General features: G+C 46.4%; 2 non-coding genes across 2 annotated transcripts; both read right to left on the bottom strand.

Annotated features, from left to right (window-relative positions):
* Positions 1 to 13,577: 13,577 nt before the first annotated feature.
* On the bottom strand, positions 13,578 to 13,667 carry trnas-gcu (transfer RNA serine (anticodon GCU)). Its single transcript has one exon. It is a non-coding gene; the product is annotated as a tRNA-Ser (tRNA).
* Positions 13,668 to 15,675: 2,008 nt separating this feature from the next.
* Positions 15,676 to 15,757, bottom strand: trnas-gcu (transfer RNA serine (anticodon GCU)). The gene has a single exon. It is a non-coding gene; the product is annotated as a tRNA-Ser (tRNA).
* Positions 15,758 to 17,457: the final 1,700 nt, after the last annotated feature.

Below are 17,457 nucleotides of genomic sequence, written 5' to 3'. Positions count from 1 at the left end.
TCTCATTGAATTATTTGAGGAGGTGACCAAGCATGTGGATGAAGGTGAAGCAGTGGACGTAGTGTACATGGCTTTGACTAAGGCATTTGATGAGGTTCCCCATGGTAGGCTTCTGCAGAAAGTAAGGAGACATGGGATAGTGGGAAATTTGGCCAGTTGGATAACGCACTGGATAACCGATATAAGTCAGAGAGTGGTGGTGGATGGCACATATTCAGCCTGGACCCCAGTTACCAGTGGCGTACCGCAGGGATCAGTTCTGGGTCCTCTGCTGTTTGTGATTTTCATTAATGACTTGGATGAGGAAATTGAAGGGTGGGTCAGTACATTTGCAGACGATACGAAGATTGGCGGAGTTGTGGATAGTGAGGAGGGCTATTGTCGGCTGCAAAGAGACATAGATAGGATGCAGAGCTGGGCTGGGAAGTGGCAGATGGAGTTTAACCTTGCAAAGTGTGAGGATGTCCATTTTGGAAGGACAAATATGAATGTGGGATATAGGGTTAACGTTATGGTTCTTGGCTATGTGGAGGAGCAGAGAGATCTTGGGGACTATTGTCATAGATCTTTGAAAGTTGCCACTCAAGTGGTAGAGCTGTGGAGAAAGCCAATGGTGTGCTAGCGTTCATTAACAGAGGGATTGAATTTAAGAGCCGTGTGGTGATGATGCAGCTGTACAAAACTTTGGTAAGGCCACATTTGGAGTACTGTGTACAGTTCTGGCCGCCTGATTTTAGGAAGGATGTGGGTGCTTTGGAAAAGGTGCAAAGGAGATTTAACAGGATGTTGCCTGGAATGGAGAGTAGGTCTTTCGAGGAAAAGTTGAGGGGGCTCGGCCTTTTCTCATCAGAACGGAGAAGGATGAGGGGCGACGTGATTGAGGTTTATAAGATGATCAGGGGAGTAGATAGAGTAGACAGTCAGAGACTTTTCCCCCGAATGGAACAAACCATTACAAGTGGACATAAATTTAAGGTGAACGGTGGAAGATAAAGGGGGGATGTCAGAGGTAGGTTCTTTACCCAGAGAGTAATGGGGGCATGGAAAGCATTACCTGTGGAAGTAGTTGAGTCGGAAACATGAGGGATCTTCAAGTGGCTATTGGATAGGTACATGGATTTCGGTATAATTATATAGTGTAGATTAATTTGATTCTAAGGGCAGCATGGTAGTATTGTGGGCAGCACAATTGCTTCACAGCTCCAGGGTCTCAGGTTCGATTCCGGCTTGGGTCACTGTCTGTGAGGAGTCTGCACATCCTCCCCGTGTGTGCGTGGGTTTTCTCTGGGTGCTCCGGTTTCCTCCCACAGTCCAAAGATGTGCAGGTTAAGACCATAAGACATAGGAGCGGAAGTAAGGCCATTCGGCCCATCGAGTCCACTCCACCATTCAATCACGTCTGATTTCAACTCCATTTACCCGCTCTCTCTCCATAGCCCTTAATTCCTCGAGAAATCAAGAATTTATCAACTTCTGTCTTAAAGACACTCAACGTCCCGGCCTCCACCGCCCTCTGTGGCAATGAATTCCACAGACCCACCACTCTCTGGCTGAAGTTAGGTGGATTGGCCATGATAAATTGCCCTTAGTGTCCAAAATTGCCTTTAGCGGTTAATGGGTTATGGGGATAGGGTGGAGGTGTTGACCTTGGGCAGGGTGCTCTTTCCGGGAGCCGGTGGGCCGGCTGGCCTCCTTCTGCACTGTTCTGCAAAATTCTATGATAATCCATGATCAATCTAGGATACAGGTTGGGCTACTTGGCTGTGAAAGCAGCACCGGACGCAGCAGGAGAGAGAGATTCCAGTCGCCGGGATGCAACTCTCCAATTGAGCACTTCACGTTGCTCTGATCTTACACACTCGTTTCGAGATTCGTAGAATGCTGACAGGTCAGGGTGAGTCCATTCCGCCCACCGTGTCCACGTCGGTCGCCTCGAACTGGCGTGTAGTCCCGTGTTAAAAACAGAAAATGCTGGAAAATCTCAACAGGCCACCACTTCCCCATTGACCCGGAAGTATTGGATCTTCCTGGGGTTGAACGTTTATTTGAAGAAACGTAACCTGGTGGAAGAAGAGTGAATGCCAGAAGTGAGATTCGAACCCACGCCTCCAGAGAAGGCTGCGACCATATGGCAGCGCCTTCGACCGCTCGGTCATTCTAACGCTTTGTGGCAAAACACATGCTCCGTGCACAAATCGATTTAAATTCTATCTTCATCGTAATTTATTTTCAAACTTGATGTGCTTTTCCTATTTTTGTGCCCCAACCAGAGTCCTGTATCTGAGTGCCATTGTTCTCCAAGCCGCTGGGGTTTAACGAGCTTCTCATTGCTGCATTGATCAGTTTGCTCCAATCAACATTGACCGAACTGCCGCCTATCTGTTCCTCACGGGAAGGTATTGAGAGTCTAAAAGATCTGAGCGGGGTGAAGTATCCAATTCGACAGTTGCATCCTGGCGACTGGAATCTCTCTCCACAGATGCTTCTGGTGCTGCTTTCACAGACAAGTAGCCAAAGAACCCCTTCAGCGTCCAAGCAGGAGGACATTCATCCAGTAAAGGCGGCAGATGAGGATTCTGGGAGAGGTCAACTGAGTCACCTCGACAATCCAGCCAGACAGACTATTTACAACACGAGAAGAGGAATTTTACCTGGCGTCCCGGGATCAATATTAATTCCTCAACCAGACTCACAGAGCAGATTATCCAGCCATTAACTGGGTTTTTGCCTGTGGTGTTTTGCTGTGCCAACTTAAGCAGGAATCTGACGTCCTGAGGCCACCACTTCACCATGGAATGGGAGATAATGGATATTCCTGGGGTTGAACATTTTGCTGGAGAAATGTAACCTCGTGAGGAAAAGCTAATGTCAGAAGTGTGATTCGAACCCACGCCTCCAGAGGAGCCGACAACTTTAAGGCAACGCGTTCGACCGCTCGGCCATCCTGACGCGCTACGGGAAACCATATGCTCCGTGCACAACTCGATTTAAATTCTACCTTAATCATCTGCTATTTGCGATTTTTATCAATGACTTGGAGGAGGGAGCTGAAGGGTGGGTCAGTAAATTTGCTGATGACACCAAGATTGGTGGAGTAGTGGATGAGGAGGAGGGTTGTTGTACGCTGCAAAGAGACATTGATAGGATGCAGAGCTGGGCCAGAAAATGGCAGGTGGAGTTTAACCTTGATAAGTGCTAGGTGATTCATTTTGGTAGAAAAAAATTGAATGCGGATTACAGGGTCAACGGCAGGGTTCTGAGGAATCTGGAGGAACAGAGAGATCTTGGGGTTCATGTTCACAGATCTCTGAAGGTTGCCACTCAAGTGGATAGGGCCGTGAAGAAGGCTTATAGTGTGTTAGCATTTATGATCAGGGGCCTTGAGTTTAAGAGCCGCGGGATTATGCTGCAACTTTACATGACCCTGGTGAGACCACATTTGGAGTATTGTGTGCAGTTCTGGTCACCTCATTATAGGAAGGATGTGGAAGCATTGGAAAGGGGGTAAAGGAGATTTACCAGGATGCTGCCTGGTTTGCAGGATAGGTCTTATGAGGAAAGGTTGAGGGAGTTAGGGCTTTTCTCTTTGGAGCGCAGGAGGATGAACATAAGAACATAAGAACATACAAACTCGGAGCAGGAGTAGGCCATCTGGCTCCTCGAGCCTGCTCCACCATTCAATGAGATCATGGCTGATCTTTTGTGGACTCAGCTCCACTTTCCGGCCGTAACACCATAACCCTTAATCCCTTTATTCTTCAAAAAATTATCAATCTTTATCTTAAAATCATTTAATGAATGAGCCTCTACTGCTTCACTGGGCAAGGAATTCCATAGATTCACAACCCTTTGGGTGAAGAAGTTCCTCCTAAACTCAGTCCTAATTCTACTCACCCTTATTTTGAGGCTATGCACCCTAGTTCTGCTTTCACCCGCCAGTGGAAACAACCTGCCCGCATCTGTCCTATCTATTCCCTTCATAATCTTATATGTTTCTATAAGATCCCCCCCTCATCCTTCTAAATTCCAACAAGTACAGTCCCAGTCTACTCAACCTCTCCTCGTAATCCAACCCCTTCAGCTCTGGGATTAACCTAGTGAATCTCCTCTGCACACCCTCCAGTGCCAGTACGTCCGTTCTCAAGTAAGGAGACCAAAACTGAACACAATACGCCAGGTGTGGCCTCACTAACACCTTATACAATTGCAGCAGAACCTCCCTAGTCTTAAACTCCATCCCTCTAGCAATGAAGGACAAAATTCCATTTGCCTTCTTAATCACCTGTTGCACCTGTAAACCAACTTTTTGCGACTCATGCACTAGCACACCCAGGTCTCTCTGCACAGCAGCATGTTTTAATATTTTATCATTTAAATAATAATGCCTTTTTCTGTTATTCCTACCAAAATTCATAACCTGACATTTGTCAACATTGTATTCCATCTGCCAGACACTAGCCCATTCACTTAGCCTATCCAAATCCCTCTGCAGACTTCCAGTATCCTCTGCACTTTTTGCTTTACCACTTATCTTAGTGTAGTCTGCAAACTTGGACACATTGCCCTTGGTCCCCAACTTCAAATCATGAGAGGTGACTTCATAGAAATGTATAAGATAATGAGGGGGATAGAGTGGACGTTCAGAGACTATTTCCTCGGGTAAATGTAGCTGTTACAAGTGGGCATAAATATAAGATTCAGGGTGGGAGATATAGGAGGGATGTCCGAGGTAGGTTCTTTACTCAGAGAGTGGTTAGGGTGTCGAATGGACTGCGTGCTGTGATAGTGGAGTCGGACAATTTAGGAACTTTCAAGCGGTTATTGGATAGGCACATGGAGCACACCAGGATGACAGGGAGTGGGATAGCCTGATCTTGGTTTCGGAAAATGCTCGGCAAAACATCGAGGGCCGAAGGGCCTGTTCTGTGCTGTACGGTTCTATGTTCTATGTCCTTTCATTTCAAACTAGATTTGCTTTTCCTATTTTTGAAGCCCAGCCAGAGTCGTGTATCTGAGTGCCATCCTTCTCCAGGCCGCCGGGGGTTAAGGAGTTTCTCATTGCTGCATAGATCAGTTTGCTCCAATCAACAAGGACCGAACTGCCGCCGACCTGTTCATCACACGAGGATATTGAGAGTGTAAGATCTGAGCGGCGTGAAGGATCCAATTAGTCAGTTGTATCCTGATGACTGGGATCTCTCTCCACAGCTGCTTCTGGTGCTGCTTTCACAGACAAGTAGCCGAAGAACCCTTCAGTGTCCACACAGGAGGAGGTACATCCAGGAAAAGCGTCAGAGAAGGATTCTGCGAGAGGTCAACTGAGTCACCTCGACAATCCAACCAGACATGCTTTTTGCAACAAGAGAGGGGGAATTTTATCCGGGGTCCTGGGTTCAATATTAATTCCTCAGCCAGTGTCACTGAGCAGGTCATCCAGTCATGAACTGGGCTTCGGCCTGTGGGGTCTTGATGTGCGAATTTAAGTAGAAATCTCTTGTCCGGAGACGACCGCTTCCCCATTGAATTGGCGTAATTGGAACTTCCTGGAGTTGAACATTTTGCTGGAGAACTGTAACCTCGTGGAGGGAAACTTAATGTCAGAAGTGGGATTCAAACCCACGCCTCCAGAGAAAACTGCGACCTTAACGCAGCGCCTTCGACTGATGTGCCATCCAGCCGCGTAGTGGCAAACGACACGCTTCTTGCACAAATCGATTTAAATTATATCTTCATCGTCATTACTCTGCAAACTCGATGTGCTTTTCTTCTTTTTGAACCCCAGCCAGAGTCCTGTATCTGAGTGCCATACTTCTCCAGGCCGCTGGGGGTTAAGGAGCTTCCAATTGCTGCATTGATCCGTTTGCTCCAATCAACAATGACCGAACTGCCGCTCTACCTGTTCCCACACGAAGGTATTGAGAGTCTAATATCTGAGCGGCATGAAGAGTCCAATGAGATAGTTGCATCCTGGCGACTATAATCTCTCTCCACAGCTGCTTCAGGTGCAGCTTTCACAGAACTGACAGATGACTGCCTCTCAGCAAGTAGGGTGGGGGCAGCTTCAGCAAGTCATACACTAAGCTAAACACTGCACCTTTAACTGAGAAGCAGCAGAATTTGACTTCCCACTTACCTTTCCTGATTTCCTCACTGCACCAAATTACCATTCTGGATGTGTCTCACTCACTCAGGGTGTGTCTTCTTTAACTGGGCAAAATCAGATGTGCTTTTCCTATTTATCAACTCCAGCCAGAGTCCGGTATCTGAGTGCCATCCTTCTCCAAGCCGCTGGAGGTTAAGGAGCTTCTCATTGATACATTGATCCGTTTGCTGCAAACAACAAAGTCCGAACTGCCCCCTGCCTGTTCCTCACACGAAGGTATTGAGAGTCTAAAATATGAGCGGCGTGAAGGATCCAATTAGACAGTTGCATCCTGGCGACTGGGATCTCTCTCCACAGCTTCCTCTGGTGCTGCTTTCACAGACAAGTAGCCGAAGAAGCCTTCAGTGTCCACACAGGATGAGGTACATCCAGGAAAGGCGGCAGAAGAGGATTCTGGGAGACGTCAACTGAGTCACCTCGGCAATCCAACCAGACAGGCTATTTAAATAATGAGAAGAGGAATTTTACACGGAGTCGTGGTATCAATATTAATTCCTCAAGCAGACTCACTGAGCAGGTCATCCAGTCATGAACTCGGCTTCTGCCTGTGGGGTCTTGCTGTGCGAATTTAAGTAGAAATCTCATGTCCTGAGGCCACCGCTTCCCCATTGAATGGGAGGTATTGGATCTTCTTTGGGCTGAACATTTTGCTGGAGAAACGTAACGACGTGGAGGAAATGTTAATGCCAGAAGTTGGATTCGAACCCACGCCAACAGACGAGACTGCGATTTTAACGCAGCGACTTCGACGGCTCCAACATCCTGACGCGTTGCGGCAAAGATATGCTCCGTGCACAAATCGATTTAAATTCTATTTTCATCGTCATTTCTTTTCAAACTTGATGTGATTTTCCTAATTTTGAACCCCAGCCAGAGTCCTGTATCTCAATGCCATCCTTCTCCAAGCCGCTGGGGGTTAAGCAGATTCTCATTGCTGCATTGATCAGTTTGCTCGAATCAACAAGGACCGAACTCCCGCTCGACCTGTTCCTCACACGAAGATATTGAGAGACTAAGATCTGAGCGACGTGAAGTATCCACTTCGGTTGGAGAGTTGCAACCCGGCGACTGGAATCTCTCTCCACAGCTGCTTCCGGTGCTGCTGTCACAGAGAAGTTGCCGAAGAACCCCTGCAGTGTCCAAACAGGAGGACGCTCATCCAGTCGAGGCGCCAGAAGAGTTTTCTGGGAGAAATCAACTTCGTCACCTCGACTGTACTGTGGGTAGCTGAAGAACAGGTGTCAAAGAACGGATCAGACTGAAAGCAAAACTTTGATGCTAATAAAGAAAAAGGCAGATATGCTGCTGGCAAACAGTGACTTGTTTCCATTTGATGTGAGAGAGAATATAAATGGCAGATGATGGTTTCGATCCATGGGGTTATGGGCACAGCACGCTTCCGCTGCGCCACTCTGCTCGTGGTTGTGTTCTTTCGGGGTCGGACTTGAGGCAAAGTTTGAAGAAATCAGTGACAGCCTGATCCATGTTCCCGGAGAGGTGAAACTGCCGCCCGAAATTCATTCTATGACGGTGATTCCAGACACTCCCCACTTTCCCATCAGAACAACGTCACAGAAGAAATCACATCACCTTCACAGAACAACCATTGCGCACGAAAGTTAATTATCTGACCTATGCTGACCAGAATCAGTTTGCTCAAACGTGTGTTCCTGTTGAAAGACTAAATGAGGAAGTGAATAGTTGAGTGGCTACCGCAGGGCAGTAATGTTGTAGCTCCTGGTTTAAGGAGCAGAGTGCCGCAGCGGAAGCGTGCTGGGTCATTACCCCGAGGTCGAGGAATCGAGGCAATTTTCTGCAATTTACATTCTCCCTAACACCAAAAGTAAACATAACGCACGCTCCTGTTTGCTGTGCACCAAATACCCGTCAGAATGTTTCTTGCAGTCTCATCCCGTCATTTGTCCCAGGAATGAATGAGACAAAATGACACATTACAACATTGTAATGCTCACAAATATGGAACCACGGAGAAAACGTTTTAAAATCTCTGCCGGTCTGACAGCATCTGTCGGGTGACAAATGAGCTAACGCTTCGAGTCCAGGTGACGCTTTGTCAAAGCTGGACTGGAAACGTTATCCAGGAGAACTCCACAGAGGGGCAACATAGATATATAACGATATCCAGTAATCCCTCACAGGGGGCAATAAGGAAATAAACCGAGTTCCCATCTTCCTCTCTCGGACGGATGTGAACAATCCAACCAGCACGACTTTTGAAAACCAATTTTACTCGGAGCCCTGGAATCAATGTTATTTCCTCAACTAGAGTCACTGAAGCAGATTATCGAGTAATTAACTGGGCTTTTGCCAGTGGCGTCTTGCTGTGCGTATTTAAGCAGGAATCTCCTGTCCTGCGACCGACGCTTATCCATTGAATGGGAGATATTGGATCTTCCTCAGGTTGAAAATCTAGCTGGAGAAATTTTACCTGCGGGGGAAAAGTCAATATCAGGAGTAGGATTCGGACCCAAGCCTCCAGAAGAGACTGCGACCTGAATGCAGAGCCTTAGAACGCTCGGCCTTCATAGAACATAGAACGATACAGTGCAGTACAGGCCCTTCGGCCCACGATATTGCACCGACGTGGGAAGTCAAAAAACAAAAGCCATCTAACCTACACTATGCCATTATTATCCATATGCTTATCCAATAAACTTTTAAATGCCCTCAATGTTGGTGAGTTCACTACTGTTGCAGGTAGGGCATTCCACGGCCTCACCACTCTTTGCGTAAAGAACCTACCTCTGACCTCTGTCCTATATCTATTACCCCTCAGTTCAAGGCTATGTCCCCTCGTGCTAGCCATTCCCATCCGCGGGAGAAGGCTCTCACAGTCCACCCTATCTAACCCCCTGATCATTTTGTATGCCTCTATTAAGTCTCCTCTTAACCTTCTTCTCTCTAACGAAAACAACCTCAAGTCCATCAGCCTGTCCTCATAAGATTTTCCCTCCATACCAGGCAACATCCTGGTAAATCTCCTCTGCACCCGTTCCAAAGCTTCCACGTCCTTCCTATAATGAGGTGACCAGAACTGTACGCAATACTCCAAATGCGGCCGTACCAGAGTTTTGTACAGCTGCAACATGACCTCATGACTCCGGAACTCAATCCCTCTACCAATAAAGGCCAACACTCCATAGGCCTTCTTCACAACCCTATCAACCTGGGTGGACACTTTCAGGGATCTATGTACATGGACACCGAGATCTCTCTGCTCATCCACACTTCCAAGAATTTTACCATTAGCCAAATATTCCGCATTCCTGTTATTCCTTCCAAAGTGAATCACCACACACTTCTCTACATTAAACTCCATTTGCCACCTCTCAGCCCAGCTCTGCAGCTTATCTATGTCACTCTGTAACCTGCAACATCCTTCCGCACTGTCGACAACACCACCGACTTTAGTGTCGTCTGCAAATTTACTCACCCACCCTTCTGCGCCCTCCTCTAGGTCATTTATAAAAATGACAAACAGCAACGGCCCCAGAACAGATCCTTGTGGTACGCCACTTCTAACTGAACTCCATTCTGAACATTTCCCATCAACCACCACCATCTGGCTTCTTTCAGCTAGCTAATTTCTGATCCACATCTCTAAATCAACCTCAATCCCCAGCCTCCGTATTTTCTGCCATAGCCTACCGTGGGGAACCTTATCAAACACTTCCTGGCGCGTTGCCGTCGAAATGAAGATCCGTGCATGAATAGACTTAAATTCTGTCTTCATCGTCATTTCATTTCAAACAAGATACGCTTTTCCTACTTTTGAACCCCAGCCTGAGTCCTGTATCTGAGTGCCATCCTTGTCCAAGCCGCTGGGGTTAAGCAGCTTCTCATTGCTGCATTCATCAGTTTGCTCTAATCACAAGGACTGAATTCCCGCTCTACCTGTTCCTCACACGAAGTTATTGAGAGTCTGAGATCTGAGCGACGTGAAGTATCCAATTGGAGAGTTGCATTCTGGCGACTGGAATCTCTCCCCGCAGCTACTTCCGGTGCTGCTTTCACAGACAAGGAGCCGAAGAACCCCTCCAGTGTCCAAACAGGAGAACTTTCAGCAAGTAGAGGCGGCAGAAGAGTGTTCCGGGAAAAGTCAACTGAGTCACCTCGACTGTACTGAAGGTAGCTGAAGAACAGGTGTCAAAGAGCGGATCAGACTGAAAGCAAAACTTTAATACTAATAAAGAAAAAAGGCAGATGTGCTGCTGACGAATTGCCACTTGTTTCAGTTTGGTGTGAGTGAGAATATAAATAGCAGAAGATGGTATTGATCCATCGACCTCCGGGCTATGGGCCTAGCACGCTCCCACGGCGCCACTCTGCTCGTGATTGACTCACTTCGGGGTCGGACTTGAGGCAAAGTGTGATGAAATCAGTAACAGGTTGATCAATGTTCCCAGAGAGGTGAAACTGCCGCCCCGAACTTCCTTCTATGAAGGTGATTCCAGTCACTCCCCACTTTCCCATCAGAACAACATCACAGAAGAAATCACATCACCTTCACAGAACAACCATTCAGCACGACAGTAAAATATCTGAACTGTGCTGACCAAAAGCAGTTGAGTCGGGTTCGATTCCTGGCCTTCACAGTAATAGTTGTATTGGATGTTCTTGCGCCACATCGTTAGTTTCAAACTGAGGAAGACTGGCCAACAGCTTTTCACTCAGAATTTATGCGCCATTATTTAATTGAGATGTATAAAATGTCGGAATGTATGGATAAAGGAGACGTGGCGTTGATGCTTCCTCTTGTGGGTCATTCTAAAACCAGAGGTCATGATCTGAGTATAAGAGATCGCAAATTTAAAACCGATTTGAGGAAAAACTGCGTGTCCCAAATGCTTGTGATTCTGTGGAATTCGCAACCCCACAGTGCGTTGGATGCAGGGAGAGTGAGTAATTGTAAGGAGGAGTTAGAGAGATTTTTATTGGTAAGGAGTTGAAGGTTTAGGGAGAGCGTGCAGGACGGTGGAGTTGAGGCCTCGATGGGATTTGCTAAGATCACATGGAAGGTGTTAGACTCAGGGGGCTAAATTGCCTACTCCCGCTCCTAGGTCATGTATTCTTGGGAGAAGGTGTTCTGGCTGATATCATAAACGATCTCTTGGTCTGTAACATTCTAAGTAGCAGCTGAGGAACCTTTCAGCCATGATGGAATGACGGGCAGATTCGTTGGGTCGACTGGCTTAATTTTGATTCTATACCTGATGAACTTATCTTTTTGGCGCGACTTCATGCCTTTCAAACTGAGGGAAAGAAATCGTTTCCAACACAGAATTTATGCGCTATTAGGGCGGGCAGTGAATAAAGTCAATTCCTCGTCATTTTGTAATGTAGTTTGAATATGGAAAGTGTTCGAGTATTCACCACCTCCAAGCCCTTAAACAAAAGCTAAAAATCACAGCATTTTTACTTCACCCTCATGAAGTGGACCAGACAGAGACGCTACAGACACGTTACAGACGATGATGGGATACGGACCCACGAGCGCAGAGCACCAAGGGTTACGGTGCATAACCTTAACCACGTGGTACAACTCCTTCACTTCATGGATCTTTAATATTTGATCTACGCACAGACATGGAACCCCTCCAATGTACAAATAGAAGGAATTTCATCTGGGAGAGGTGGCAGAACTTAATTATCGGAGAGGTCAACACGGAAACATCGACTTTCCTGTGTTCGGCCGAAGACGAACAGGTGTCAACGGGCGGTTAAGCACCAACACGTCTGTCTTCGTTCCTCCCTCCACTAACCCAACTCGATGCAAAAGGGCTGAAAAATTGGAATAGATTGACACATCAGTTATTGCAGATCCATCATGGAAAAATTAGCCCCACTTCCGAGAAACACTGGATGAAAATTCGACGAGGATGGGATTCGAACCCATGTTTTCAAAGCACAATAGACCAGCAGTCCATCGCCTTCACCATTCGGCCACCACATTACAGGCACACATCCGCTAATACGTTTAAATTCGGTTCGCATCCATGAACTGATGGAAATTATCTGCCTCTTTCTATTCAACCTGGTATCCAAAATTTGAAATGGAGCGATGGTGGTACAGTGATGAGCGCAGCTGCCTTCCAAACAGTTTATCTGGGTTCGATTCCCAGCTATGGCAGTAATAGTTGTATTGGATGTTTTTCACGGCATCGTGAGTTTCAAACTGAGGAGTACTGGCAGACAGATTTTCATTCGGAATTTATGCGCCATTATCTAATTGAGATGCATAAGATGTCAGAAGGTACGGATAAAGTCGACGTGGAGTTGATGCTTCCTCTTGTGGGGCAATCTAAAGCCAGAGGTCATGATCTTAGAATAAGAGATCGCAAATTTAAAACCGATTTGAGGAAAAACTACGTGTCCTAAATGCTTGTGATTCTGTGGAATTCGCAACCCCACAGTGCGTTGGATGCAGGGAGAGTGAGTAAATGTAAGGAGGAGTTAGAGAGATTTTTATTGGTAAGGAGTTGAAGGTTTATGGAGAGCGTGCAGGACGGTAGAGTTGAGGCCACGATGGGATCAGCTAAGATCACATGGAAGGTGTTAGACTCAGGAGGCTAAATTGCCTACTCCCGCTCCGAGGTCATGGATCCTTGGGACTGGGTGTTCTGGCTGGTATCATAATCGATCTCTTGGTCTGTAATATTCTAAGTAGCAGCTGAGGAACTTTTCAGCCATGATGGAATGGCGGGCAGATTCGATGGGTCGACTGGCTTAATTTTGCTTCTATACCTGATGAACTTATCTTTTTGGCGCGACTTCATGCCTTTCAAACTGAGGGAAAGAAATAGTTTCCAACACTGAATTTATGCGCTATTAGGGCGGGGAGTGAATAAAGTCAATTCCTCGTCATTTTTTAATGTGGTTTGAATATGGCCAGTGTTCGAGTATTCACCACCTCCAGCCCTTAATGAAAAGTTAAAAATCACAGCATTTTTACTTCACCCTCATGAAATAGACCAAACAGAGACGCAACAGACACGTTACAGAAGATGATGGGATGCGGACCCACGAGCGCAGAGCACCAGGGGTTATTGTGTATCCCTTAACCTCGTGGTACAACTCCTTCACTTCATGGAACTTTAATATTTGATCTTCTCACATACAAGGAACCGAGGCACCCTCCAATGCAAAATTCCACCTGGGAGAGGTGGGAGAACTTAATTATAGGAGAGGTCAACACGGAAACATCGACTATACTGTGTTCGGCCGAAGAAGAACTGGTGTCAACCGGCGGTGAAGCCCCAACACGTCTGCCTCCGTTCCTCCCTCCACTAACCCAACTCGATGCAATCTGGCCTGAAAACCTGGAATAGATTGTCACATCAGTGATTGCAGATCCATCTTGGAAAAATGAGCGACACTTCAGAGAACCAGTGGATGAAAATTCCACGAGGATGAGATTCGAACCCACGCGCGCAAAGCACAATGGATCAGCAGTCCATCGCCGTAACCACTGGGCCACCACGTCCCACGCACTCAGCTGCAAATACGTCTAAATGCGGTTCGCATCCATGAACTGATGGAAATTATCTGCCTCATTCTATTCAACCTGGTGTCCAAAACTTAAAATGGAGCGATGGCGGTACAGTGTTGAGCATAGCTGCTTACCAAACAGTTGACCGGGGATCTGTTCCCGCCCATCGCAGTAATAGTTGTATTGGATGTTTTTGCGCCACATAGAACATAGAAAAATACAGCACAGAACAGGCCCTTCGGACGACGATGTTGTGCCGAACCTTTGTCCTAGATTAATCATAGATTATCATAGCATTTACAGTGCAGAAGGAGGCCATTCGGCCCATTGAGTCTGCACCGGCTCTTGGAAAGAACACCTCCACCCAACACTAAGGGCAATTTTGGACACGAAGGGCAATTTATCGTGAGTTTCCAACTGAGGAACACTGGCCAACAGTTTTTCACTCAGAATTTATGCGCCATTATCTAATTGAGAAGGAAAAGATGTCAGAAGGTATGGATAAAGTGCGGAGCACAATGGATTAGCAGTTCACCGCCTTAACCACTCGGCCACCCCGTCCCGCAAGCTCGCACGTCTATCCGTCTTCGTTCATTTTGCACCCATGAACTGATGGATTATATATGCCTCGTTCTATTCATCCTGGTGTTCAATATTGAAAATGCAGCGATAGTGGCATAGTGAGCATAGCTTCCTTCTCAGCAGTTGAACAGTGATCGATTTACCGCCATCGCAGTAATAGTTGTATCGGATGTTTTTGCGTGACACCGTGAGTTTCAAACCGAGGAAGACTGGCCAACAGTTTTTCACTCAGAATCTATGCGCAATTATCTAATTGAGGGGTATAAGATGCCAAAAGGTCAGGATAAGGTAGACGTGGAGTTGATGCTTCCTCTAGTGGGGCGTTCTAAAACGCGAGGTCATAATCTCAGAATAAGAGATCGCAAATTTAACAAAGATTTGAGGAAAAACTACTTCTCCCAAAGGCTTGTGATACTTGTGGAATTCGCAACCCCACAGTGCGTTGGATGAAGTGAGAGTGAGTAAATTTAAGGAGAAGTTAGAGAGATTTTTATTGGTAAGGCGTTTCAACTCCTTACCAATAAGGAGAGCGGGCAGGACGGTGGAGTTGCGGCCACGATGGGATCAGCCAAGATCACATGGAAGGTGTTAGGCTCAGGAGGCTAAATTGCCTACTTCCGCTCCGAGGTCATGTGTTCTCGGGAGGAGGTGCTCTGGCTGATTTCGCAATCGACCTCTTCACCTGCAACATTGTAGATAGCAGATGAGGAACATATCAGCGATGATAGAATGGCGGGGCAGACTCGAAAGGTCTAATGGCTTAATTCTGCTCCTATATTTTATGAACTTATCTTTTGCGCGAATTCGTGAGTTTCACACTGAGGGAAAGAAACGGTTTCCAACTCAGAATTTATGGGCAATTATGGTAGAGAGTGATTTAAGTAACTTCCTCATCGTTTTTGAATGTGGTTTCAATATGGAAAGCGTTCTACTATTCACCACCCGCCAAGCCCTTAAACAAAAGCTAACTATCACAGCATTTTTATTTTATCCTCATGAAGTTGACCACGTTACAGACGAGGATGGGATTGGAATCCACGTGCAATGGATTATTGTGCATCACCTTAACCACGTGGTCCAACTCCTTTACTTCATGGAAATTTAATATGCGATCTTTTCACAGACAAGTAGCCGAAGAACCCCTCCAGTGTACAAACAGGAGAAGGTTCATCCAGGAGAGGTGGCTGAAGAGAATTCTGGGAGAAGTGAACCCGGTAACCTCGACTATACTGTGGGTAACCGAAGAAGAACTGGTGGCATTGAGCGGTTAAACTACAAACACGCTTGCCTCCATTCGTCTCTCCTCTCACCCAACTCGATGCAATCCGGGATGACAACTTTGAATAGACTGTCACATCAGTGATTGCAGATCCATCTTTGAAAAATGAGGCCCACTTTCGAGAAACGGTGGATGAAAAATCGACGAGGATGGGATTCGAACCCACGCGTGCAGAGCACAATGGATTAGCAGTCCATCGCCTTAACCACTCGGCCACCCCGTCCCGCAAGCTCGCGTGTCTATACGTCCTAGTTCATTTTACACCCATGAACTGATGGATTATATCTGCCTCGTTCTATTCATCCTGGTGTTCAATATTGAAAATGCAGCGATAGTGGTATAGTGGTGAGCATCGCTTCCTTCTCAGCAGTTGAACAGTGATCGATTTACCGCCATCGCAGTAATAGTTGTATCGGATGTTTTTGCGCGACACCGTGAGTTTCAAACCGAGGAAGACTGGCCAACAGTTTTTCACTCAGAATCTATGCGCAATTATCTAATTGAGGGGTATAAGCTGCCAAAAGGTATGGATAAGGTCGACGTGGAGTTGATGCTTCCTCTAGTGGGGCATTCTAAAACGCGAGGTCATAACCTTAGAATAAGAGATTGCAAATTTAATAAAGACTTGAGGAAAAACGACTTCTCCCAAAGGCTTGTGATTCTGTGGAACTCGCGACCCCAGAGCTGGTTGGATGCAGGGAGAGTGAGTAAAAGTAAGGAGGAGTTAGAGAGATTTTTAGTGGTAAGGAGCTTAAGGTTTATTGAGATCGGGTAGGACGGTGGAGTTGAGGCCAGGATGGGTTCAGCCAAGATCACATGGAAGATGTTAGGCTCAGGTGTCTAAATTGCCTACTCACGCTCCGAGGTCATGTGTTCTCGGGAGGAGGTGCTCTGGCTGATATCGCAATCGACCTCTTCATCTGTAACATTGTAGATAGCAGATAAGGAACATATCAGCGATGATAGAATGGCAGGGCAGACTCGAAAGGTCTAATGGCTTAATTCAGCTTCTATATTTAATTAACTTGCCTTTTGCGCGAATTCGTGAGTTTCGAACTGAGGGAAAGAAACGGGTTCCGACTCAGCATGTATGCGCAATTAGGGCAGAGAGTGAATTAAGTAACTTCCTCATCGTTTTTGAATGTGGTTTCAATATGCAAGGTGTTCTACTGTTCACCACCCGCCAAGCCCTTCAAGAATTGCTACATATCACAGCATTTTTATTTTATCCTCATAAAGTTGACCACGTTACAGACGAGTGTGCGATTGGAATCCACGTGCAATGGATTATTGTGCATCATCTTAACCACGTGTTCCAACTCCTTTACTTCATGGAAATTTAATATGCGATCTTCTCACAGATAAGTAGCCGAAGGACCCCTCCAGTGTACTAACAGTAGAAGGTTCATCCAGGAGAGGTGGCTGAAGAGAATTATGGGAGAAGTGAATACGGAAACCTGGACTGCGCAGTGGGTAACCGAAGAAGAACTGGTGGCATTGTGCGGTTAAACCCCAAACACTGGCAGATACAATCACACAGTCACAAAAAGTGACATACACTGACAGGTACTATGACACACTCACAGTTAGTGAAATATAGTGATACGCATAATCACATACTCAGAGGCAGTCTCAGAAACAGATAGATGCAATCACACACTCAGACAGTAACAGATACTGACAGATACAATCACACACTCATAGACTGTAAGCAACGCTGACAGATACAATCACACACTCACAAATAGTATCAAACATTGATAGATACAATGACAACGCACAGACAGTGACACACGCTGATCGATCCAATCACACACTCACAGTCACAGACACTGACAGATACAACCACACACTTAGAGACAGCGACAGGCACTGAAAGATACAATCACACACTCACAGACACTGAAAGATGCAATCGCACTC

This window comes from Scyliorhinus torazame, chromosome 24 (assembly GCF_047496885.1).
Source record: "Scyliorhinus torazame isolate Kashiwa2021f chromosome 24, sScyTor2.1, whole genome shotgun sequence".
In the NCBI taxonomy this organism is placed as follows: domain Eukaryota; kingdom Metazoa; phylum Chordata; class Chondrichthyes; order Carcharhiniformes; family Scyliorhinidae; genus Scyliorhinus; species Scyliorhinus torazame.
Note: the sequence above shows the minus strand (reverse complement) of the source record. Positions and strands in the feature narration are given on the sequence as shown.